Genomic DNA, 27,595 nt, shown 5'->3' on the forward strand with positions numbered 1-27,595 from the left:
ACGGATGTCTCAACTCTTGGCAAAGAGAGCAAATTTGCCCTTCTTCCACCTTTTTGTTCTTTTTGCCCTTAATGGATTGTATGATGGCCAACCAACATTGGGGACAGCCATCTGCTTTACTTAGTTCACCAATTTAAATGCTAATCTCTTTCAGAAACTCCCTCACAGACACACCCAGAAATAATATTTTCCTGGCTTCCTGGGCATCCTTTAGTCCAGTTAAGTGGGCATGTAAAATTACCTATTACACAAAAGCTTCCAGAGTCCTTATAGCTTCTTGCTCATCAGGTTTGATTAACATGATGTTACCAATGTAGGGGACCAATGTGACATCCTCTGGAATACTCAGGTGGTCCAGGTCCTCTTAGATCATATCATGATGAAAGGGCAGGATTTCTGTAGGACAAGACCATGAGTATAATTGGTTATCCATCTAAGTTAAATTTCAACATCTTCTGATTGTTCCCCTATGGATCCTAAAAGAGATGCATTCTCTGGTGTATTTAGTACTGGAAGCTGACATTGGAGATCCCCCCTTGATTCAGTTTGTGGTAGTCCATTATTATTCACCATGATCTGCCATCTTTTCCAAGAGTCAAACTGATAAAATAAACGGGGGCGTAACAGCTGAACTAATTTCTCCATCCTCTTCAGGATGTGTCATGATTTTTAGGTTACTGTGTTGGTAGAAGTTAGGAAATAAATTGGACACAGAGACTTTCCCCTGATCTTTTTAGCCTCCTCATGGCACAGAGCTGATGGGGAGAAGGTTGTTGTTATTGTCAGAGAGGGCTGCCTGATGTCAAGGTGGTAGATAAAGACAAGGAACCAAATTGAAAATAAGTAAGACTTTATTCACTTACTGTGATACGATAAGCAAAAATCTAAACAGGAAAGGGTGACAATTCTCAAGTGCGCTATTTTCGGGGGTCCGGTGGGGAGGAGGGGGGAAAGGCTCGTGGTGGAAAAGGATTGAATACTGGGTATGAGGGGAGAAAAGTCTTTAGGGCCCCCTAAGAAGGAGGTCTTGGCAGAGGCTCCTGAACAATTTCTCAGCTGAGACCTGTCCCAGTAAGGAGGCTTCCAGCTGGAGGCTCCTGCGCTAGGAATACAGATACGTGGAAGAGCTTCTTGGGCCCCGCCGAGGGGTGGCTGTGGAGGGGAAGCCTCTGAGTCCTGACTGCAGCTCCCTCCACAGGCTGTGCCCCACCCCTGGTGGGGGAGAGTAGTTCTTCCGCCCACAGGTCTGCCGGAGAACATCTTTGTAATTGTCTCTGGTCCGGCCTCAAAGATGACACATAGGATTTTGACCCTGTACTGTCTGGGGAATTGATTGCTAGAGAAAATTAGTTGCTATTGCACCACGGAACAGGATTATGTCTGGAATCCAGAGCATTTACTTTTAGGGGGTGTATGCTCCCTTTTGCTTAATATTCCATTTTCCAAGAGCCTTACTGTGGAAAACTGAGATAATTGAGAAAGGCAAGACCACCAAAAGCTCATATCCTTTGAAGAAATGAAGGTTTGGGTCACGCTACTGGGTTAAGATGGCCTTCAGACTGAGATGCTGGCAGAGAGTAAGAGGAATATGGAATGGGCAGTGGAAGAAGAGTGTTAGTGTTACCAGCTTAGACCTTGTGTATGTGTACACACACACACACACACACACAATACCAGCAATTATACTCAGGCTATATAACTGGCTACCTCCCAGCATCTCTGAAGCCTACGGAAGAAGCAGACCACAGACATGGGAACTCATAGCTCATTTATTTATTTGAGAGAAGAGTTATTCCTTAATAGTGATCAATTAATTGTGAATATTCCAAGTTGATATCATTTATGACTACTGTGCATCATTTACTAAGATACTTCCTGACTTACTCCCTTTAATTAAGTGACCACATGGCTCCAGAAGCTATTTTTGGATAAATAGGCAAATTGTAGTAAATTCCTGTTCTCTCCAAAATTCCCAGTGGCCCACCTGCATGTATGAAATGATGCTGACATTCTTTGGCAGGCTGCTTCAGGACCAATCTCCAGCCTACTCTGACATGGTTTTCCCTGACCCACTCTACCTTCCAGGCACACTGAACTTACAGTTCCCCCACTGAAAATTCTCAGCACAAGTAGCTGACTCCTCTCTGCTTTGCAAGCCATTTCCCCTCTTTCAAGACTCAGTTCAAGAGTCATCTCTTCCCTGCAAACTTCCTTCCAGCACTCTAGCACACTCCTCTTTTTTCCCAAATTTTTATTTTAAAATTTCACACTTCTTCTTAAAACTATTTGACCTCTCTCAATAGATTTAATAGTCTTCAAGGGATAGCAATATCCCTCTGTCTAAAATGTAATTAAGTATTTTGTAACTGTTGGATTAAATATTTTAATATTTAAAAAATGAGCTCTGTGGGGCGCCTGAGTGGCTCATCAGTTAAGTGGTTAAGCAGCTGCATTCCACTCAGGTCATAATCCTGGGTCCTGGGATGGAGACCCTGGGATGGAGCCCTGCATGGGGCTCCCTGCTCAGCAGGGAGTCTGCTTCTCCCTCTCCTTCTGCCCCTCTCCCCGACTTGTGCGCATTTTCTCTCTCTTGGATAAATAAATGAGCTACAAGTTCCAATGTCTGTGGTCTGCTTCTTCTTTTAGGCTTCAGAGAAGCTGGTCTTTTTCTAAATCATCTTCCTTTTGAAGTAAAATCTTCCCTTTTCGCCTCTGAGGCAGTCATTCCCTCTGAGTTATAATTCTTAGTTCTTTTCCCTCCAGAAAGTCTCCCTCATGAGAGGGAGCAAATCTTCCTCTGAAATTCTCATTGTACACTAGAGACCTGTAGTAACTTAATTATTTCTCTGATTCCTGCCAAACCCTCAAGAAATCTTTGAATAGATAAATTACCAGGTTGGAGTTTTAAGCCACACACTTATATTAATATGCAACAAATTAATTAAGACCTAATTGTATTCAATTCTGACATCTATCTAAGGTAAACAGAATTTTGTACACCATCACATATTTCCTATGAATTAAGCTACTCTGCTGCCTTTAAAACCTTAAAAAATAATATTCGACTTAGGCCAAGATAAAGTCATGTAGTTGGTTTTAATTTGGTAACCTCCTAAATTATAACGTACAACATACTTACAGAAACATCCAGAAATCAGTCTGATTTTTAGTTCAGGTTTTAGTAGCCAGTGGAGCTGGAGTTAAGGGTTAAATGTTGCTCTGTGGCCCAGAGCTCTGTGGCCCCAGACTGTGAGTCCCAACAGTAAACAAAAATTCCAAAAGTATCTGCTCCGAATTGTAACATGTGTACTTAGATGCAAGGAAAATTAGTGTATTTTTCTATCTCTTTTTTTACACAAAAGACATAAACAGGATGAAAAAAAAACCAATAGGTACAGTGTATAAGAGCTCATTTGAAAAACTATTTTTTAATTTGCTCTTCGAACAAGCTTCTGAGTACTTCTCTTGTATTTCCACAGACGAGATTAGGAAAAACAGATGATTCATTATATGTGATTTGGAGTTTGTAGGCTTCACCGTAAGATTAATTTGGCTTTTAGTTTAAATAGCTAATACAAGGGCAAATCCAAATAAGGAAACATACTTACATTAGCATCTTTTCTTTTCTTACCATGTGATTTGGAAAAGGTGAAGGGGACTGAATTACTTGCTGGAATTCAGGGGAAAAATGTCAATTTAACTCTGCAATCATTCAACACGAGTTCTGTATTGAGAGAACAACATATCCTGCCCTACCATTCGATTCCAAATAATATTTAATTGCTTTCTGAATCTCTTCCAACTTCAATTAGTGTTAATTTAGTGTGTAACTAAATATATTACCGTAAAACAATTAGGAATGATACGGTGTCCTCTGTAACATATGTGGTTCGTATTAGCAGTTGGTTCACAAGAATCTCAAGGAGGGAAATAGACAGAAATTCTCAGTATGATCTGTTCTCATCATACACACAAGCACGTATGCACACACAGACATGGACTTAACTACCCGTAGATTCCTTTTGTCCATCGGGAGGCACAGGCTGTTCTTCGTCATGTAGAAGAATATGGTCTAAGTGCCTTGGCAAGATGTACCAGGGCCTCCAAGATTTGACTTCTCCTTCATCTCTGGCCTTGCATTCCGCCCTCCGATTCCACTCATGTGACGTGTTTTGTTCCATCCTCTCACATGTCTGTGTTTTTGTTTTTGTTACGCCATCTGCTATAATGCCCTCCTAACTCAGCCACTCCTGCTCCCGTTTCCAGGCTCCTATGAGCGGTGAGTGTGATGGTTCTTTTTCTATCAGCGGCTCCGGTTCTGCTCCTCAGCCTTAGTCACCCAGCTTTCTGCCCCAGGGCTGATGTGGGACATCTCCTCCCTCACCGAGCTCCTCGGAGCTCCAGCTTGCCGTTGAAGTTGACCAATGGGAGGCCCCGTGGACTGGAAGATTAGAGGGCAGGAGGAGAGGTCTGGATATTTATGCCCTCCGCTTTTGCATGCTTTCATCCCTGCTGGTCTGTGGTTTGGTAGTGGCTTTGCTGCCGTGCCTCCCGCCGCCACAGCTCTCGCTCACTTGATACTGGAAACGAAACCGTCTACGGGTTTAATGCTTCCTCTCACTCTTGCTCATCCTGGAGACCTTCATCATCCTTGTTGGTTCTCTTAACCCTGCCCATACCTCTGTAAATAGTCTTTTTTTTTTTTTTTTAAGATTTTATTTATTTATTTGACAGAGATCGCAAGTAGGCAGAGAGGCAGGCAGAGAGAGAGGAAGGAAGCAGGCTCCCTGCTGAGCAGAAAGCCCAACGACAACGACGACCACATGTGGGGCTCAATCCCAGGACTCTGGGATCATGACCTGAGCTGAAGGCAGAGGCTTTAACCCACTGAGCCACACAGGCGACCCGACCTCTGTAAATAGTCTTTACAGTAAACTCTTCTCATTGACACCTTGGAGTGTGCCTCTCTCCCCTGCTGGAACACTGATAGAGTTAGCATCTTTATGATTCCAGCTCCTGGGATAGAGTTGAAGTTTTTGCTCTCCCTGAATGCATGGCAGGCTTACATCAAACAACCTGACATACCTGATTGCCCCATTTCCTTAAAAGTTCACTTTCTTCTACAGTCAGAGGAATCCCTGTTGGCATCACTAGGATAGAACACCGTGCGTTGCACGTATTTGGTCCTCCTTAAATATTTTTTGGATAAATTGATACATAGTATGAGTGGTCAGTGTGATTATTAATAGTTTTACATGTTTTTTAAACAGACATTATCTCATTTAACCCTTAACAGTAACTCTACAAAGTGGGATTAACATCTTTTGCAGATGCATAGAGTGAATCCTAGAGAGTATAAATAATTGGTTCAAGCAACATTAAATGAAAAAGTAAACCTAGGTCTTTTTTTTATTCCAAAGCTTGTTCTTATAACTATTATGCTAAATGCCTGAATAATGAAGGGTTCCTACAGAAACCCACAGAGTTGAGTCAAAGAATTAGAAATATTTTTGAGCAGCTTCCTTATATTTTCAAAGATGTCCCAGTCTGCACCTTGACCCTTGCTCAGGGACAAACATCTCTGTGTTAACTACATTAAGATGATTGTTCAAGCAACTGTGAAAGGTTAATTTGTGGTATCATCTGAGAATTTCAAAGGTTCTGTGGGAAAAGTTCCATGCAATTTGTACATTTAACTTCTGATTTTTCAAATTTATTATTTAATTTTACTTGGAAACACATAACTCCCTTGGCGTTGCTGGTGGGGTGAAATAGAATTCATCAAGAACTAGGAGGGATGGGGGAACAGCCGTAATCCATGACTGAACAGATTTCAGTCATGGAATCATAGTAGAAAACCACACATTGTAAACCTATGCCAGGATCTACCAAGACATTGATGCAAGGTTACTCCTTGACCATTTGATAACTGATACATGATTTATAGTGTTCAGATTATATACTAATTTCTTTTATTACTCTTCGAATAAAAATTCTTGAGCCTTTTTACTGTAAGCTAGCTCTCCATCTGGTTTGTGGCCCATAATGTTTGCGCTCTACCAAATGAATCAGCCCGATGTTTGAAATGGCAAGAGTGGAGCTGGGTGGCTCAGTCCTTTGCGGTCTACATCCTGCTCGGGTCGTGATCCTGGGGTCCTGGGATTAGGACCTGCCTTGGGGGGGGGGGTCCTTGCTCAGCAGGGAGCCTGCTTCTCCCTCTCCTTTTGTCCCTCCCCCTGCTTGTATTCGCTCACACTCTCTTATTGCTTAACCGACTGTGCCACCCAGGGGCCCTCATTTGTTTTGTTTCTTAAAAAAACGATGGTTCGATGCCACAGAGTGGGTGGCAATGCCTTAAGGGTATGTGCCTTGTTAGGCCCGAGGTCTTCTTTGCTGTCAGGGGAGTGCTAACCTTGCCTCCTTTCATACAACACTCCAGCACAGATGTTTGAAAAAGCAGGAGAAAGAAATTTGGACCTATTTCTTGACTTGTACTTTAAATGCTCTGGTTATGACAAAGAAAGCCTTCATTTAAGACTGAATGGAATTACCATGATCCCACAATCAATTATCATTAATGATATTCATAAACAAGAATCATTCTACGTACAGCTATTTGTTCTTCAACATGTGAGACAATTGGACATTTTTAATTTTTTAATTTATTGAACATCTACTGTAGACTAGATGTTTCTAACGCCTGGGAATCATTGATGAACAAATAAAAGGTCATTACCCTTGCGGATCTTGTGCATTTTCATGGAAATATGTTCTGTACATATGGACAACGGACAAGTCCAGTTTTCAGAATCATAACCTACCGCAAATTTGATTCCTTATTTCTAAAAAATTTAAAAGAACACAGAAGAAATCCATATAAAATGACACATAATACAAGTTGTCAGCATACTTTACACATATCAATTAATTTAACCTTCACAAAAGCCCTATGACATGACTTTCATTCTCATTTTACGGGTGAGGAAATGAGGCAAGGAGAAGGTAAAAAAAAAACTTGCTAACATCACACAACTTTGCCTCTAGTACAGCTGGGACTTAAACCTGGGTTCTTTGTCCTCCTGGTCTTTGTCCTAACGCACCACATGATTCTGTTTTGCTGGGACAGACCTTCAGTCAAAGCCTCCCAGAAGTTTTAATATGGATTCAGATTTATAAACCCATTCAGTAAGATACCTCATTCATTTCAGGAATCCCCCAAGTAAGTACTCTCGGAAGGGAATAACTGACTGCTTCTGAAACAGCCTGAGTAGAAATATGTTCTGGTAGCTTATTTTGTCATGTCCTGGGTCTGTCTTGAAAATTCTACAGAATAATATCATTCCTCCCTCTCATGACAAAGCCCTTCAGTTATTGGCAGGTGACCATCATCGCCCATGGCCTTCCCTGACCCCAGCGCTTTTGATGACTTCCTCCTTTTTTTTAGGTCAGACACCTTCTTATTCCACAATTATCTAGAAGTAAAAATTAAAATAAATTGAATGGTGAAAACTTTAGGTCATTTCTTTCAAAGTCATTTCCAGTGCTGCATTAAAAAGAAGGGGGGAAAAAAGCAATCCACCAGCACAACAATAAATGAGGTATGCGATTTAATTCTGGATATTACAGAGAGGCTTAATGAAGCAGAGAAGTGGATTTCTGGAGAAGGAGAGATGAAAGTCTGGAAAGGAAGTATACTGTCTGGGGATTAAAAAACAAACAGCTTTAAAAGGTCAAGAAACTTAGAAAGGAAGCTCATAAAGGTAACATTTGGATTCCTGAAGTAACAGAAGATGAGAGCAGTGAGCCGTGAATGGACTTATTGAAGTAAGATGCTGCCATAAGAAATAATTTTCATTGAAAAAATAATTTTCACGTTGAGGAGCCAAGGACTAATTATTAGGGAACTTGTGGCAGAACTGGATTTGGTTTGCATTTCAGACCCTCTAGAGCGTAGTTACTTCTGATTAAATAATAGGTACAAAAAGCTAAAAATACCTGGATAGCCATTTTATTTTTTGTGCAAAATTTTAAATTACCTACAACAAATGTTGTTATCTTTTGGAGCATATAACAAAACTAATGAAATGTTAAAGCCTTTTGTTTCAAACTCACTTTAGTAAGGGCTTGAAAGTTACTTGGATAAACCTGAAATTATGGATGAGAATGGGGCATATCTGTGTCTGAATATTTTTCAAATATTAAAACAGAAAACCTCAATAGCACAAGAAACCACAGAGAAGGTGGGATAGTTTAATGGCCATCTTGTTCTTCTAAACTTAACCCTAAAAAGTATGTTTTGGCTGAAATGAACTCTGGTCCCATATAATAAGGTGTGAAACTTTGTTTAGATATTGAAAATGATTTAAATTTAATAAATAGTTACTATGCTGGATGATTTATTCACAAGTATAGAGATAATAAGGGAACAAAGAGAAATCTCTTCACGTCTGGTTTGTCTTGCTACAATGTGTGTCTCTGAAATGAGAATTAACAAAATTAGCTCATCTGGGATGCATAAATAGGGGTATGGTGTCAGCAAAGTGCTGAGGTCTCCATGATTTATGGCTTTTCTGAGCACATTAATGCTTTGTACCCTCAATTAACAGCAGTTTAAGAGGTAAGAAGTAAGAGGGTTGAGAGCAGCAAGCCATGGACGAGCCCAGTTTTGCAATTTCATACCAAGTTTTCCTCTAGCTCATTTGACTGTATGCTCTGTCTTACAAGTGCTTCATAAGAGTGAGTCTTTTGGCTAGTATCCAAAATCTATAAAGAACTTATCAAACTCAACACCCAAAGAACAAATAATCCAATCAAGAAATGGGCAGAGGACATGAACAGACATTTCTGCAAAGAAGACATCCAGATGGCCAACAGACACATGAGAAAATGCTCCACATCACTCGGCATCAGGGAAATACAAATCAAAACCACAATGAGATATCACCTCACACCAGTCAGAATGGCTAAAATTAACAAGTCAGGAAATGACAGATGCTGGCAAGGATGCGGAGAAAGGGGAACCCTCCTACACTGTTGGTGGGAATGCAAGCTGGTACAACCACTCTGGAAAACAGCATGGAGGTTCCTCAAAAAGTGGAAAATAGAGCTACCCTATGACCCAGCAATCGCACTACTGGGTATTTACCCTAAACATACAAATGTAGTGATCCAAAGGGGCACGTGCACCTGAATGTTCATAGCAGCAATGTCTACAATAGCCAAACTATGGAAAGAACCTAGATGTCCATCACCAGATGAATGGATAAAGAAGATGTGGTATATATATACAATGGAATACCATGCAGCCATCAAAAGAAATGAAATCTTGCCATTTGCGATGATGTGGTTGGAACTAGAGGGTATTATGCTTAGTGAAATAAGTCAAACAGAGAAAGACAATTATCATATGATCTCCTTGATTTGAGGAAGTTGAGATGCAACGTTGGGTGTTTGGAGGGTAGGAAAAGAATAAATGAAACAAGATGGGATCGGGAGGGAGACAAACCACAAGAGGCTCTTAATCTCACAAAACAAACTGAGGGTTGCTGGGGAGAGGGGGCTAGGGAGAGGGAGGTGGGGTTATGGACATTGGGGAAGGTATGTGTTATGGTGAGTGCTGTGAAGTGTGCAAACCTGGCAATTCACAGACCTGTACCCCTGGGGCTAATAAAACATTATATGTTAATAAAAAAAAAAAAGAGTGAGTCTTTCCAGTCTTCATGCAGTTTACCTTGTCTCCACTATTTATATCAGCCTCAACCCTTTCTCCTACCCATGTCCTTCAAGCTACTATCATTTATTCTGATGTAACGTCCTGTGTATTCTGTAGCATTATTTTGTTAAAAATTGGCATGTCTTTTCAATTGTGCAGTGTTTTTAAAAGATTGTTGTTGATACAATTATTTTCCAGACTGCCAAGTTTTAAGGTTTTTGCTCCTAATGCCATTTCCCCCATATACCTTGTTACATCTAGTATGCTGTTTTGTTACTGCCTCTGCATTGTGCGAACGGAGGTCTTGGTCCTTCGATTTTCCATGAGAAGATTTATGTGGGGTACTGGCCCTTGAATGAAGACAGTAGAAGGAAAGCACCAAGCACAAAGCAGTTCTTGTTAAAGAGAAAGTACCTCTCAAGGTGGGAGATCGGGTGGGTTCCACAGAGTGGGACTAGCCCCTGGATTGTTTTGGGATTGGATATTGCTGGGTTTCTCTGGGTTGGGAGGAGCTGCCTTGTATAGTGAGGTGGTCTCCAATTTTTTTTTTTAAGATTTTATTTATTTATTTGACAGAGAGCAAGACAACATGAGCAGGGGGAGCAGGAATGACTTGGGGCTCCATCCTAAGACCCTGAGATCATGACCCAAGCCTAAGGCAGCCACCCAACCAATTGATTGGCTCTAATGCCCTCTAATGGAGGGAGCTTCCAATCATTTGGGGGAACTCCTCCCACAAGTTGGGAGGGGGAATTTTTGACCCTACAAGCTTTGTACTGGAACCATCAGGTCAGCCTTTCTCAGTGGGATGGAGTGGGTTGGAGGAATATATTTCAATGCAAATGCATTATAAGGAGTCTAGGGTTAGCTTGGGGCACAGGTGGAAGAGGAGAACGCATGGTCTGCACCTGTGGCCCTTGATCGCTCAACCCTGGTTCTTGGAAGCCACAAGGTCAGGATGCTGTGCCCACCCCCCAGGGATTTTAATCTGTAGCTTACTTATCATCATCAGCTTCAGTCTCTACTGTTCCCCTTCAGGGATTTAGGACTCTGCCTCTGGGCGTTCCTTCCATGGTTCAGGTCTAGCTTCTATCTAACAGTTTTAGAGGATATGAGTTTTTTTAGGAAATGTCTTCTAATATTGTGTCTTCACATGGTCTCCCTCTTTGTATGTCTATGTCTTAATCTACTTATAAGGACACCATTTCAGAAAGTAGTGCCCAGGTAAGCCACGAGACAACTTTCATCCATAGTTTTCAGAGAGAGACTTTATTATTCTATTTGAAACAGGGTCTTGGCCCACTTTTAGGATGGATCATAAGTAGATTTATTCTGTTGGTGGGAGAGAATGGAGGTGGTTTATCATTTGCCAAAATATCATCCTTTGTGGAGGAATAATCATAGTGGAGAAATGAGTTGGGGGAAATCGGAGGGGGAGACAAACCATGAGAGACTGTGGATTCTGAGAAACAAACTAAGGGTTTTAGAAGGGAGGCATGTGGGGGTTGGATGAGCCTGGTGGTGGGTATTGTGGAGGGCACGTATTGCATGGAGCACTGGGTGTGGTCCATAAACAATGAATCTTGGGACACTGAAAATAAAATAAAATAAAATAAAATAAAATAAATAAAGTAACAGTGTAACTTTGAATACTTTTCTACCCTGCTATCCCTGCCATATACCCGTACATCAGAAAGAAGTAATTTTTTCATAAAAATAGTAGATTAAAGGTTTTGCTGTGCTTTCCAAGGGTAGAATAACAAACTTTTCCTTCTCAAGACTTCCAAAAGCTGTCCTTTTAATATGAAAAGAAACAAGTAGAATCACTATATTGTACATCTGAAATGAATGTAACATCATGTTAACTATACTGGAATTAAAATTGAAAATTAAAATATTTTTAAATTAAAAAAAAGAAAGACATAATTAAACATAATTTAGCTTCTATCCTGCACTAGGTATTGTATCTTTTTAAAAAATATGAAGATGAAAGTCATGATTCTTTTTCTTTTTATGATGTGAGTGAGACAGAGAGAGAGAGAGAGAGAGTGAGATCATAAGCCGGCAGGAAAGATAGAGGGAGAAGCAGACTCCCCGCTAATCTGGAAGCCCGATGTGGAACTCGATCCCAGGACCCTGGGATTATGACCTGAGCCCAGGGCAGATGTTTAAATGACTGAGCCACCCAGGCGTCCAAAGCCATGATTCTTAGCATAAATAGATTCACAGTTTCATATTGATTTAATTCTTGAATCCCAAAATGAAGTTTTAGGCCCCTTCGTATGCTCTGGTTCTATCCTCAAAGGAAGATGTTTGCCCTGGGACACTCACTTTTTTCCTTATCTGACTAAAAAGTAGGCTCCAGTCTCCTTATCCACTTCAAACAATGTAATCTGTAAATAAGAAAATGGCAGAACAAGTCTAAATAAGAGGATTTGGACAAGCCTATTCTAGGTACTGAGGTACCTAGAATAGGTACCAAAGACACTTGAAGTGATAAGACATTTGTGGTCTTGGCCTATTTGAAAGCTACAATTTGAAAAAACATTCTGTTTTTCATTATTTGAAAGGATTTTTAAAAAAGGTTTTACAGGGGCACCTGGGTGGCTCAGTGGGTTAAAGCCTCTGCCTTCAGCTCAGGTCATAATTCCAGGGTCCTGGGATGGAGCCCCACGTTGGACTCTCTGCTCAGCAGGGAGCCTGCTTCCTCCTCTTTCTCTCTCTGCCTGCCTCTCTGCCTACTTGTGATCTCTGTCTGTCAAGCAAATAAAATCTTAAAAAAAAAAAAAAGGTTTTATATATCTATTTGAGAGAGAGGGCACAGAGGGAGAGAGAAGCAGACTCCCCACTGAGTAGGGAACTCTCTGGGGCTCCATCCCAGGACCTCAGATCGTAACCTGAGCCAAAGATAGACACTTAACCGACTGAGCCACCCAGTTGCCCCCTTAAAAGGATTTCTTTTTACACAAAAAGAATAATGTATTTATGTATTGTTTTAAAATGCTACATTTCCAATTCTGCAACCAGAAGCCCATGTGGAAAAGCTAGTCTGACAATTTACACTTGACCTCTATAATGTAGAATGTCTCTTCTTTATTGTATGACTTAGTTCTTTTTATTTCTTTGCAATGTGTGTATGGCCCATCTCCTTTCTCCTGTTACAGTTCTTGCTTTTTAATTAGGCTAGTGCATGCTAATGCACAGCTGATTGTAGGGGAATATTTGAAGTTTTATTTTAACTGCAATACAATAGTCTTGTGCTAAATATTTGCAAAGGTCAAAATTTTTACACAGAAAAGGCCCTTCCATGGAGAATGAAGGGTATGTTGAGTAGCTTTGCATATACTCAGCCCTTGGTAGGGACTTGGTAACTGTATGTCTAGTGTTTGGAACGGGAACGTGCACTGAAGTTCTCTTATGATACTATTGTCCATTCATTCAGTTGTACATGTATTGTGTATTGTGTATATTCCTTGTGCCAGGAACAGTGTAAGGAATTGAAAAATTAGTAAGATGTGTTTGTCTTCAAATGACCTGAGTCCAGAAGAGGAGACCTACTTCTTTTAAGCAGATATTTTCAATATCCTATGATGATAAGAATGAGAGTGACACGCATAAATACTCTGGGAACAAAAACCTGGGGCTACTTAACCCAAATTCAGGGGGTCAAGGATGGCTTCAAAAATAAATTATTCCCTACTGAGTAACGAAGGAATTCATGCCAACCAATGAAGGGAACGGGGAGGAAGGGCAGTGTAGGCATAGAGAAAGCAGGAGTAAAGGCACAGAGAGGTAAGCAGGAGAAGAAGCATCATGGAGGACTGGGGAGAGACTGCCTAGAGATGACAGGGCCAGTGAGGATCCTTGAGGGCATTGAAAGTCCTTTTTATTGATCTAGGATGGAAATGCAAAGGTAATGACAAGAAAGGGATAGACAGGACTTACTTTCTTCTCTGCTATTCTTCACCCTTGAGAGGGACCTCAACACATGAGTTGACTTTAGAGCTAGCTGTTAACCCACTGGGGTCATGGAAAAAGGAACAGTATTCAAAGGAGGTGTTAATGATACACTTGACCCCTCGGGGGCATGGGGCTATGTATCCTATCCCATGTAGAAGCCATAGCTACATCCAGATCAAAGATTCCACTGGAATGCTCTTCTTCCATGTAGATAGTTCCTTTTCTGGACTGCTTTCCTTTTGGATTGTCTTCTTCTGGTGGTTGCTTTCTGTTGTTTCCTGTCATCATCCTGGTAATTCTCTCATGCTTCTGGTACAGTAAGGAGCACTCAGGCGAAACATCTCCCCCAAATGTAGCAACCTATGTGTGGGGTTTAAGGAAAAAAAGGTGAAGTAATCTGTTTAAACTTGCTTTTAGGGGCGTCTGGGTGGCTCAGTTGTTAAACGTCTGACTTGGGTTCAGGTCATGATCTCAGGGTTCTGGGATCGAGCCCCACATCAGAGTCCCTGCTCAGCAGGGAGCCTGGTTCTCCCTCTCCCACTCCCCCTGTTTGTATCCCCTCTCTCGCTGTCTATCTCTCTGTTAAATAAATAAATAAAATCTTTAAAAATAAATAAATAAACTTGCTTTTAGGCCACCTGGCTGGATAAGTCAGTGGAGCATGTGACTCTTGGTTCTGGAGCTGTAAGTTTGAGCCCCATGTTGGGTGTAGATTACTAAAAATAAAAATCTTAAAACAAACAAACAAACAAAAAACCTCTTGCTTTTAATCTAGACCAAATAGAGATGAACAAACTGATTCTCCAGTATGGTTTGGCCAAGATCAGCACGTAAGAGAGTGTTGGGACCTCACTAGTAATAATGAATGTATAACAGGGTCTTATTTCCCCCACCCTGTGTTCCAAACACTCTTGAAAGAAACAAAACAAATTTTCCCTCCTTTACTCCTAGGAGCATTATCGAGGTCTTTGTTCATTTGGGGAGCCAGAAAGAGGGTAGAAGAGATCTTGCTGTTTGCATAGTGACAAGGTTTATGGAGTGGATATGTGATTATGTGATTAAGTGAAGGAGTAAAGGTCATGTAGATGAGAAGGTCAAGAAGCTCTATCACATTAAGATGCTGAATGGGTTTCCCTGATATAGGAGCTAGGGTGGAGATGAAATCTAAGTTCTAATTATCAAAGTCCTCAAAAGATTGTTAGAATAATCTGGTGAGAGTGCTAAGAAATGTTACAGGGGTGCCTGAGTAGTTCAGTTGGTTAAAAATCTGCCTTCAGCTCAGGTCATAATCCTGGGATCCTGGGACTGAGTCCCGCACTGGGCTCCGTGCTCAGTAGAGAGTCTGCTTCTCCCTCTCCCTCTGCCTCCTCCCTGGTTGTGCTCTCTCTCTCAAATATGTAGATAATATATTTTTTAAAAATATTAGAGAACAGTGTAATGGAAAGTGTGAACTTTAGAAGAAAAAGATATTCTTATGGCACAGACATGGAAGAGTATCTGAAAGATGCTAGTATACATTTGTTAGCTCTCTTACTTTGTCTAATGAGTGTATGCTATGTCCTGGGTATGTTAGTTTGCTAACCCTACCATCACAAAGTACCACAACAGAGTGGCTTAAACAAAGAAACAGTTCTGGAGGCTAGAAGTCCAAGATCAAGGGTTCAATAGGGAGGTTCCTTTGAGGGCTGTGAAGAAGGATCTGTACCATGCCTCTTTCACATCTAGGGGTTTACTGACAATCTTCACTTTCCTTGGCTTGTAGAAGGATCTCTGATCTCTTCCTGGATCTTCACATGGTATTCTAGGTGTATGTATATGTGTGTATGTGTCCAAATTTCCCCCCTTTTCTTTTTTAAAGATTTATTTATTTACTTTAAAGAGAGAGAGAGAGAGCACATATGAGCAGGCAGAGGGACAGAGGGAGAGGGAGAGAAAATCCTCAAGCAGACTCCTTGCTGAACATGGAGCCCAGTGCAGGGATTGATCCCAGGATCCTGAGATCATGACCTGAGCCCAAATCAAGAGTTAGCCAGTTAACCGACTGGCCACATAGGTGCCACTACACTTCCCTTTTTAATAAGGATACTTGTCATATTGAATTAGTGCTCATCTTAATGACTTCATCTTAATCAATTATATCTGCAAAGACTCTATTTCCAAGTAAGGTCACATTCTGAAGTACTGGGGGTTAGGACTTCAGTACATCTTTTTGGGGTGACATAGTTCAACCATAAAACCATCTTGATTTTGAAAATCTTGATGTATTTAAAAACTTAACTATGACAGTAAAAATACTGTCATTGGTAACTGTTAGAACTAATGACTTTTTTTTTTCAGAGACATGACCAATAAACTCAATTATTTATTTATTTTTATTTTCTTCTTCTTTTTTTTTTTTTTAGATTTTATTTTTAAATTTGAGATAGAGAGATACAGAGAGAGAAAGACTGGGAGCAGGGGGAGATGCAGAGAGAGAGGGAGAAGCAGACTCCCTGCCTAGCGGGGAGCCTGAAGTGGGGGCTCGATCCCAGTTACCAGAGATCACAACCTGAGCTGAAGGCAGACACTCAGCCATCTGAGCCACTCAGGCACCCCTAAACTCCATTATTTAAACATCAACTTGCAGGCTGAATTAGCATCATTCCTCAGTGTTCCATCCACCCACCCATCTGTGTGCTCAGCCCATGTATTTTGTCTACCTACAATGTAAGCCTGGGATGAATAAGGCATGGTTCATGTTCCTAAGAAATTCAGAGTCATAACGAGGAAACAGAGATGGAAATAACCACAGGAAACCTTGTAATAAGTGCTGTGAGAGAAGCGATTTCCCCATCAATACATTCATGTTTTGAGAAACTAGTTAAATCTCCAGTGTGAACCTTACTGGGGGAGGTCATAGCCCCGTTAGAGCATGGGCTGTGGAGGCACTTCTGCAAGGCTGCTCAGATTCTGTGTAGCTAAATTTTCCTTTGGGTTGTTCTAAAACAGGTGTCTGGGTAGCTCAGTCAGTTAAGCGTCTGCCGTTAGTTCAGGTCATGATCTCAGGGTCCTGGGATCGAGCCCTGCATCAGGCTCCCTGATCAGCAGAGGAGTCTGCTTCTCCCTCTCTCTCTGCTTGTGGTCTCATTCTCTCCCAAATAAATAAAGAAAATCTTTTAAAAAATAAAAAAAAATTAAAACTGGGGAATCTGTTAAAAGAGAATATGATTATTTTGTTAAGTCAACATAATTCAGATTTAGGTCTGATTAAAAGCTGTCATGAATGTATGTACCCTCAGGGTTTCTCAACTTTGGCAATACTGACACTCTGGGCCGAATACCTTTTTTTTTTTTTTTCATTGTAGGGGGTTGTCCTGTGCATTTGTGGGCTATTTTAGCAGCATCTCTGTAGGCTATCTCAGAAGCATCCTACATGACTGCCCCTGCTCTTTATGACAACTGGACAATATGGCTGCAGTTGAGAACCACTAATGTATGCTTGAACGTCATGGGCCCATCACATCTGACCCATTTTAGGGTGTGCAGTACTGATCTGCTTTCCCAGTCAATCCCACCTCTCACTTATGTGAAGCAAGTAAATCTACTTTAGTTGTTTATTCGTTTTTGAAGAGAGGGATTGGGAGGTTAACAGCTTACTCAAAGAGCTTAAGAAATTGTACTAATACCTAGGGAATGGGGCCAGTAACTTCAAGCTGGCTAACTCTCCGTGTGAAGGACTAACATTTTAGTACAGGTAATGGAAGCAATGAAGGAAAGCAAGAAAGGAAGGAGACAAATTAGGCCAGAATGGTTTCAATGCTTATCATCTTTAGGGACAGAAGTTGGAGCTTGTAGGGGATGAATGAATTGAGAAAGAAGAGCTCAGTCCTTTGGTCATTCCCTCCCCCTTGCACCACTGCCCATATTCTTTCAGCTTAATCTTGAGTTCTTTTTTTTTTTTTTTTTTTTTTTTTAAAGATTTTATTTATTTATTTGACAGAGAGAGACCACAAGCAGACAGAGAGGCAGGCAGAGAGAGAGAGAGGGAAGCAGGCTCGCCGCCGAGCAGAGAGCCCGATGCGGGACTCGATCCCAGGACCCTGAGATCATGACCCGAGCCGAAGGCAGCGGCCCAACCCACTGAGCCACCCAGGCGCCCCTAATCTTGAGTTCTTAAAAGGATGCTCTGTATTCCCAATGCCCTCAGGTCATTCCACTTCCCACCCTGTGTAACTATGCTCAGGGGTATGAACTTTGTCAACCCTCCCCAGTCCCATTTGTGCTTTACTGTAAAGATGGTAAGCATTGAGATGCCTGCTGGCTCAGTTAGTAGAGCATGCAACTCTTGATCCTCAGGGTCATGAGTTCAAGACCCACAGTGGGTATAAATCTCTCTTTAAAAAAGAAAGAAAAGAAAAAGAAAAAAGGAAAGAAAAAGATGCTAGGCATCTCTAGCTTTAGAATTGAGATCTAGCTTGACTATCAGAACTTGACTGATTTGCTGACAGCAGCCCTGGCACAAACAGTTTTCAACAGCAGTTATTTTACTGAGCTGAACTTTCTTAACATATCAGATCATTACTCTTAAGTACAAATACGTAGTCTTAGTGAAGTAACGGGGCATAGACTGTATTGGATTTTGATAGTTCTGGCATTTGGTTCAGCAGTAGCTTGACCCTGAGTTAATTAGACTGACAATTCCTGCTGGCTGTTTAATCAAAATACTGCAACTTTCAACTTCATCCGTAATTTAGTTCATTTGTCTTTATTATGATTCCATGATTATTTCTGGTTGGAAGACTAGTATTTTTGATAATTGTAATATTAGTGATGAATGGCAACAATAATTTCTGTGTAAGGAAATATGCATTAGTATATCTACAATAACATGATGGGCTTTAAAAGTAAATTTCTTTGAAGGAAAGAAGATAGCAACTGTTTCTTTTAACACTCAAACTATCTTTCTGGTGTTTTATTTACTTATTTTTTAAAGATTTTATTTATTTACTTGAGAGAGAGAACATGCACATGAATGGGGGGCAAAGGCAGAAGGAGAAACAGACTCCTTACTCCCTTGCCTGATGCAGGGCTTGATCCTAGGACCCCAAGATCATAGCCTGAGTTGAAGGCAGATGCTTAACCAACTGAGCCATCCAGGTGCCCCTGTTTTGATCATTTAAATTACTGTCAGTGATAAGAAAACATACAACCCAAGGGAAGAAAACAGTTTCTTCCCCAAAATAATTTTAATATTTAAAAATTTTTAGAGATGTCATAAGAAGTATAAGAATAGAGGTGCCTGGCTGGCTCAGTTGGTATGGCATGTGACTCTTGATCTCAGGGTCATGAGTTTAAGCTCCATATTGGGGCTTTAAAAAAAGTATAGGAATTTTTAAAAAAGATACTCCTCCAATCTGCCTCCTTAACAAATCACTTATATATCCATGTTTTTTTCCATCTTGTTTGCATGCATAACCAATTTTATACAGTTGCAATTACAGTGTAGATTCAATTTTGTGTTCTGCTTTTTTCACTTAGCATTATTCTTCCATAATAATTTAAAGAGAGTTTTATTTACGGTTATTTCAAATGTAGAGAATATAATTTTCTAAACTGTATTTAAGTGCTCGATTTAAATATTTTAATGGCCAACCCAAACCATCAAATGTACTCTAGATATGGGTGCATTATAGTTAATGCTTAATATTGCAGGAAGCAACTTGCGTATACATTAGATTAAAGTCAAATGTTATATGCAAGTGGAAATGAGGACATTAAAGGCTGGTCGTCTCTATGTATCTGGACATTTTTCTAAAGTCAGATGTACTTCTAGAATTGGTTAGTCTGGCTGCTAAATTTTCATGCCCTGAACTAATTCAGCCAGTTGTAAAATTGTACCTTTCTGCAGATGACTTAACATGTGCACCTCATTTATACTTGAACTTGGTATGATTCAGATAGCATTATCCTAAATGATGTTAAGAAATTGTTCATTTTCTGTGTCAGCGAAAAATGAGGAAAGGCCAACTACATTTCGCCTGAAGAGAGTCATGTCAGAACTGACATCTTGGCAGATACAAAAATGCAAGTAAGATATTTTAACAGGGCATACTAAAACTAATGAACTGAGGACCAATATACACTGCTACATTGTATTAAAGTGGCATTACTGAATTTACAAATGTTAAAAGACATGCTTTATTAGTTGCTGTAGGAGTCCTGTTTCATTTTAGTTTATCAGTTAAAAAATAAATTTGCTTTCCTTTTGTGCAATTTTTAACCCTTATTCTAAAATGTGGTTTGAGAAGATGGATTTTAAAAGTTAACTGTTCTGGGGCACCTGGGTGGCTCAGTGGGTTAAGCCGCTGCCTTCGGCTCAGGTCATGATCTCAGGGTCCTGGGATCGAGTCCCGCATGGGGCTCTCTGCTCAGCAGGGAGCCTGCTTCCCTCTCTCTCTCTGCCTGCCTCTCTGCCTACTTGTGGTCTCTCTCTGTCAAATAAATAAATAAAATCTTAAAAAAAAAAAAGTTAACTGTTCTAATATAAAATATTAAGGGGAAAGTTGATTATTCACCTATCTCTGTGTATTTATTAAAGAAACAATATCTGGGGGCGCCTGGGTGGCTCAGTGGGTTTAAAGCCTCTGCCTTCAGCTCAGGTCATGATCCCAGGGTTCTGGGATCGAGCTCCACATCCGGCTCTCTGCTCAGCAGGGAGCCTGCTTCCTCCTCTCTCTCTGCCTGCCTCTCTGCCTACTTGTGATCTCTGTCTGTCAAATAAATAAAATCTTAAAAAAAAAAAAAGAAACAATATCTGAACAATAAGTTTTTTGCTTGACAAAGTAGCCTAGTGAGGTCTTTCCTAAGCAATACTGGCTTTAATTTAAAAAGCTAATATGATATTTGGATATTTTAAAATTAGTGAATTATGGGGCACCTGGGTGGCTCAGTGGGTTGGGCCGCTGCCTTCGGCTCAGGTCATGATCTCAGGGTCCTGGGATCGAGTCCCGCATCAGGCTCTCTGCTCAGCGGCGAGCCTGCTTCCCTCTCTCTCTCTCTGCCTGCCTCTCTGCCTGCTTGTGATCTCTCTCTGTCAAATAAATAAATAAAAATAAATAAATAAATAAATAAATAAAATTAGTGAATTATTTGCAAGAGCTGGAAAAGATTATTTCTACTTAATTCACTTTTTATTAGGTTTTTATTAACATATGGTGTCCAATTTTAATTTCTATATTTTCAGGATGATTTTTTTACCTACATAATTTGGGGGAAAGCCACATATTGATGAAAAGGATCACAATTGAAAGATTAAATTTGATTGGGTTTTTCCTGGAGGAGAAATTAAATGTTTACTTATTACTCTTTTCAGGTATATTGGTTATTATAATGGTCAACAAGATCAATTTCTATTAGTCACCTCAATTTTATTTAGAACAGAAGGTCTCAAAGTATGGTCCTCACACCAGGAGCCTCAGCATCACCTGGGTATCTGCAAGAAATGCAAATTCTCAAGGCACACCCCAATCTACTGTGTCAGAAATTCTCCAGATGAAGGCCTGCAATTGGTTTTAATTGACGTTCAAGGTGATTCTGATGTGCACTAAAGTTTGAGAACTAATATTTTAGAAATAGTTTAGGGAAAAGAACAAATATTAAAAATCGAGAGGAATTTTTAAAAATGGATAAACTAATTTGTTTTGACCTGAAGAAGAACCTTTCTAGGTATTGTGGTGGTTATACTGTACCAATATATCTAGGAAGCTGCAGTAATTTTTCTTTTTGAAATAAGCTCTACGCCCAATGTGGGGCTCAAACTCACAACCCTGAGATTGAGTCCCGTGGTCTACCACCTGAGCCAGCCAGGCGCTCCTCACAAGCTCAATCTTGAGGCTGCCTCAAGAGGAAGGGGGCACATCTTCCCAAGAGAAGATGGAAAACATCTTCATGGTAAGTCACAGAAGAATTTAGTTAGCTGCATCCTTATTTTATTGAAACGTTAAAAATTTAGGGGCACCTGGGTGGCTCAGTGGGTTAAAGCCTCTGCCTTGGGCTCAGGTCATGATCCCAGGGTCCTGGGATCAAACCCCGCATTGGGCTCTCTCTTCGGCAGGGAACCTGCTTCCCCCCACTATCTGCCTGCCTCTCTGCCTCCTTGTGATCTCTGTCAAATAAATAAAATCATTAAAAAAAAAAAAAGAAACATTAAAAATTTACATTTCGCCTTAGATAATCTCAGTTCACTCTATGGGGCATATAGCGTTTCTAGTAACAAAGTAGCAAGAACAGGAAAAGAATACATGGTATTTAAATTAATGTCTTATTACTATTGTATCTTATCTTACAGTTCTGGAAGTCAGAGTTCCAAAATATGTTTCCCTGGGCCAAAAGCAAGATGTCAGCAGAGTTGTGTTCCTTCGGAGGCTCAAGGGAGCCCTGACTTTTCTAGGCTGTAGATGTTGTCTGTGTTTCTTGGCTTGCAGCCCTTTCCTTCAATTTCAAAGCCAACGGTTCTCTGACTCCTATAGTTCCTTCAGTTCTTTCTGTTCTAAAGCCCCTTGGTGACCACTTCAGCCCACCCAGTAATCCAGGATCCTGTCCCCACCTCGGTGTTCTTAATGTAATCACATCTACAAAGCCTCTCTTGCTAATCAAAGTAGTCACATGTTCCAGGGATTAGAATGTGTGCGTCTTTGGGGGACCATTATTCTAGCTCCCATAACATTACCAAAGTGAATAAAATGCCAAGCAACTCATGTCTTCAAAATGATGACTTCAGAATGTCAAAGCAGTTGCTTGAGGAGTAACAAAAAGCAGCAATTACAGGGAACTAGACAAAAGGAAAGTCTTGAAGACCTATTAAAAATCCATTAGAAATGAAACATTTTATGTGGTCAGTGATAAAAGAGATTCTTAGACCTGTTGTCTAAGTGTTGTATTTATGGTGACTGAAACTACAGCGTGGGGCTCAGTTCTATGGAGAGAAGGGATGGGCAGTCCCAATTCTTGGCGACCATAGTTGGGATTATTTGAGGGGTGCTGGGAAGACCCCTCTACTCTAAAATACCTCTAAAATAACATTATTGAGCTCTTTACCTGAATACGTTTTTCTTTAAAATGGAGAAACACCTAGAGAGGGCCATTTCTAATTAAGACCTGACCCAATTCTTTGCTTCAACATAATTTATATGGGAAATTCAGTTAAAACAGATTTGATTGATTGCCTGAAAGAAGGATAGCCAGGAACAGGAAAGTGTGGGGGCACTATTTACTAGCAGTATGAGGCTTAGTTTTCTTTTCTGTAAAATCCAGTTAGTTATTTTTATATCATAACGTTTTTGTGTGTACTAAAATGTATAAAACACCTGAAACACTTATCCCAAAGCTTGGGACACAGTGAATTGTTCAGTAAATGCTAGCTGCAATTATTAGTGTGTTATCTTCATTATTATTATTATATTTTAATAAATCTAGTCCCTTTTGAGGAAGATAAATGGGAGTACTATTGCTTTCCTTTGTTTTGTTGTTGATGATGGATTTCAGAGGATGTGCCTGCCATACACTAAGGGCTCAATCAATGTTTATTGAACGAGTGAATTCTGATCCTTCTTGGGAAGCCCTCACTGTATTCTCAGGTCGTGGACTCCTTATGGCTAAACTAAAAAATGGGATGACTCCAACTTCTGCCTTCAAGTCCTTGGGACTAAATATAGCTTTTGCCACTTTCTTAGTGAAGTGTCCTAAGATCTCCTTGGTTTACACACTTCCTTTATGTTATCAACATCTCTTTACCACTTGACTCATTCCCATATGCCCTACTGTATGCTCATTGAAAGCAAGTGCCATATTTTATTCATCTTCATATTTTTAAATCCTAGCACAAAACCTGGAGCAGAGTAAGTGTTTAATGAAGATTTGTTTACTTTACAAAAATGAATGATGAACAACTTCAGTAAGGTTTTAGTCTTCAGAGTTTAGACTACAGTGATGAAAGGATCATTATCACGGATGATCAAGGCCACGGAGCCAGGGCTGTGTGTTCATTAGTGGTAGTGACAAAGGTAAGAAGTAGAGAGAAGGGGCTTTAAAAGAAGAGAGGTGGAGGAAACATTTATAAGAAGGATCTTTCCTTCCCTAAGAACCTACCCTGGAAGGAGAGTAATGGAGGGATCATGAGAGAGACTGTTCAAGGTCTTCCGTCTTCTCAAAACCAAAATTTCTCTGTTTTTACTCCCCTTCCTCTCCTTCCTTCTTTTTTTTTTTTTTAAGACTTTATTTATTTATTTGACAGATAGAGATCACAAGCAGGCAGAGAGAGAGAGAGGGAGGAAACAGGCTTCCCGCTGAGCAGAGAGTCTGATGTGGGGCTTGATCCCAGGACCCTGGGATCATGACCTGAGCCAAAGGCAGAGGCTTTAACCCACTGAGCCACCCAGGCACCCCGCCTCTCCTTCCTTCTTGCATGGAAGGAAAATGCACCGCTCTTTCAAGAGCAATTCCTCCACGTGTGGCGTCATCTTATTCTTTCCTGTCTTCTTGTCCCAATGATCACACGCTTCTTTGTTCCATGTCAATCTTTCTCTTCTTGATCCTTCTGCTTCCAATGAATATGCCCAAGGCTTTCTTAGTTGACAGTTAGCCCTTCAGTTGTCCTTGTTACCTCCCTTGAATTTTGCTATTATTATTATTTTTTTAAATTTTGGTAGGCCCCATGCCCAATATAGGGCTTGAACTCAAAACCCTGAAATTGAGAGTTGCATGGTCTACTGACTGAGCCAGCCAGGCACCCTCAAGCTTTGCTCTTAAAATTTTTCCCCCTTCATTGTTAATCAGGTCATCTACATTCCTGCCTCCATTTCTTCACCACTCAACTTGTCCAGTGTGGTGGCATCACTGTCCTGAAACTGCTCCCTGATCACCATCCATGACCTCCTAATCACAAAATACAGTATAATTTCTTAGCCCTCAATCCACTAAACCTCTCTGAAGCATTTCACACTTTTTGCCGAGATATAACAATCAGCGTTTCTACCTAGAAATGCTTTCTATATTAATTAGCTGGTTGATTAAACAAACATTCGAGTGGTTACTATAGACTAGCACCGTCCTAGAGCAAGAGCAGATTAGGTCCTTTACCATGATGGAGGAGAAGGTTGAACTGGGGAGCAAGACAGTTAATTGATCAACAAGTGATATAACATCGCAGCTGTAAAAAGGCCTACCAAGGAATTCTCCAAGGGGGAGATGTGACAAGGGTCAGACAGGAAATGCAAGGTAGCTCTGGCGGAAGGTCACTTAAGCTGGGATCTGAGGGGTGTGCGGGAATTAACCAGACGAAGGGAAAGATGGCGGAGTGTTTATGCCAGGGGGAGGCACACGGTCCACTGTGTATTGTAGGAAGACGTGTGAAGTGTACGAGGGACTGAAAAAAAGACCTGTTGGCTGGAGTGGAGAGCACCAGGGGTGCCCTCTGTGGGTGCCCGGACGGAGATGTCACAGGAGCTGGGTCCCCGTGTTCAAGAGTGAAGCAGTAGGAATCTATTGAGGAACTTTAAGTAAGAGGAGGCCAAAATCAGATGCGTGTTCTGAAAAGGTTGCTCTGGTTGCGGTGTCATCCCCTGAGGAGGGGCGGAATGGATGGGGTTTAACAGCCAGCGGGGAGGCGGCCACTTAGTCCAGGCAAGAGATGAGGGTAGCTGGTACTACAGACGCTCTGGTGAAGGTTTAAATAAAGTAATTGATTTCACAGATATCGGTACACAAGGGCAATTAAGAAACATGAACGTTCCTTCCATTTATGGGTAAATATCTTCAATAGTCACACCACCCTGTGGTTTAATTAAGCGCAACTACTTCCTTCTCCTTGACATTTCCACCCTGATCTGATTTGCTTACCTCAGTGTGCTCCCTCTCTCTCACAGCGTTTCATGTACTGCACCACATTGCTGCTTGTCTCCTCCAATAAAACGTAGGCTCCTCGGGGCGCCTGGGTGGCTCAGTGGGTTAAGCCTCTGCCTTCGGCTCAGGTCATGATCTCAGGATCCTGGGATTGAGCCCCGCATCCGGCTCTCTGCTCTCGGCTCCACGGGGAACCTGCTTCTCCCGCCTCTCTGCCTACCTGTAATCTCTCTCTCTGTCAAATAAATAAATAAAATCTTAAAAAAAAATAAAAAATATAAAACGTAGGCTCCTTAAATATGAATGGTGTTATGCTAATTGTTCTCCAATTTCATGTGCCTAAGAATCACATGATTTCATTAAAATGCGTATTTGACTCTTTAGGTGTGGAGTGGGGTCTGAAATTATTAATTTCTAAAAAAACGCCAAGTGATGCCAATGCTGCCAGCCTGGTGGGACCACTTTGGGTAAAAAAGTCTTTATACAAAAATCTTATCTGCAGTACCTAGCAGAGTTCCCGATACAGAACAGATTCTTGACAAATGTCTGTTGAATGAATAGTCTAGTCTACTTTTCCAAACTTATCTGCTAATATTCTCCTTCATGTACCTAACTCTCAAAGCACTGGTGGAACATCAGCCCATATTCCCAGTTTCCCATGTCATTCTCCTCGTTCACTTGGAGAGAGAGCTCCCCTTTATTTCAAATTGAATACAACTCTGCAGATCCATCTCAGCTACCATATCCTCTAAAGATTTTCTCACGTGTCCCCCGAGAGAAGTAATTTTTCTCCTTCTCCACCTGATTTCACTTCCCGATAAAAATAGAAAACAGGCACGTCTGTTTTTCTATCTATTTTACATACTGTCATGTTATGTTGGCTTCGTTCGGATCTTGTTTCAATTGCCATCCCAAACCCAGATCCTCCAGACTACATATGCCTTAGGGGGAATGGAGTCTAAAGCTTGGATTCTCCAATTACTATGTTTGTAATGGCATCCAGTAAGTATTCATAGAACAAACCAATCAGTGAATGGGGGTGAACGAGCCAAGGCATAACTTTGTGGAAAGAGATAGGACCTCTGCTTCCCTTCTTGAATTCTTATATATGGGATAGCTTGAGGGAATTTTTCACCAACTCACCTATCTTCCAGAATCTAGATAGGTCAGTGGGTAACTAAGCAATTTAGATAAAGAGTGAGTTGCACATTGTATCGATGATACGGAGGATTTTGGTGTTTGGATATTTAAGGGGTGGGAAAGGAGCAAGTATGTCACGGTGTCACGCCTCCGTTTTGTTGGCTGTCCCTCCTCCTACTCAGGGGATGTAATCACCCTGAATCATCTTGACACCTGTTTTTGTGAAAGTATTTCACGTGAATGTAAAAACTAGTGTTCCGGAGGCTGGTTAGGTCTTTCAATCTGCAGTCATCTACCTGAAGGTCAGGGGATTTGAGAGTCTCCTCAATAAAGTGACTGTGTTCCTTGGGATTTAAGTAGAAGCTAAATGCAAATTTAATCTCAGAACATAGCAACATATGTATTATATACAAATGGAGAGTATGCTTTTAAAATAACAAAGAATTCTATCTACCCTGACTTTTATTTTGCTTTATGTAAATAAAAGATAGATGGTCCAAATTTTAAAGAAGAAAAATAGTCTACCACTGGCTGATTTCATGACTGTGTTCGTGAAAAATAGGCTACATTTTGCCCATTTGAAACTTAGACATGTATAGTTGTGATATCTGAGTAGGGTGAGATATTGTTTGCTGCGGTAGATCAAAGAGTGACTCTTCAATCCTTTCTTACATTATTAATTTGACTGCCATTTAAAAAAATAAATGAAAGGAAAATTTTCTCACGGTTAGATTTTTCACAATTTCTGAATTAGTGGGATCTAATTTAAAGGGTTTTCCGCATTCATCTACCATCTCTCTTCCTGTTTGGTTTTCCATATGCTCCTTTCACGAACCAGACAAACTAGATGAGATTGGATCTGGACACAAGTAATACAACTTATGAACAACACCTAATAGGACTCCT

General features: G+C 40.7%; 1 non-coding gene across 1 annotated transcript; it reads right to left on the reverse strand.

Annotated features, from left to right (window-relative positions):
• Positions 1 to 6,313: 6,313 nt before the first annotated feature.
• Positions 6,314 to 6,434, reverse strand: LOC123954805. The gene has a single exon (XR_006821165.1). It is a non-coding gene; the product is annotated as a U6atac minor spliceosomal RNA (small nuclear RNA).
• Positions 6,435 to 27,595: the final 21,161 nt, after the last annotated feature.

This window comes from Meles meles, chromosome 12 (genome assembly GCF_922984935.1).
Source record: "Meles meles chromosome 12, mMelMel3.1 paternal haplotype, whole genome shotgun sequence".
Taxonomy (NCBI): Eukaryota; Metazoa; Chordata; class Mammalia; order Carnivora; family Mustelidae; genus Meles; species Meles meles.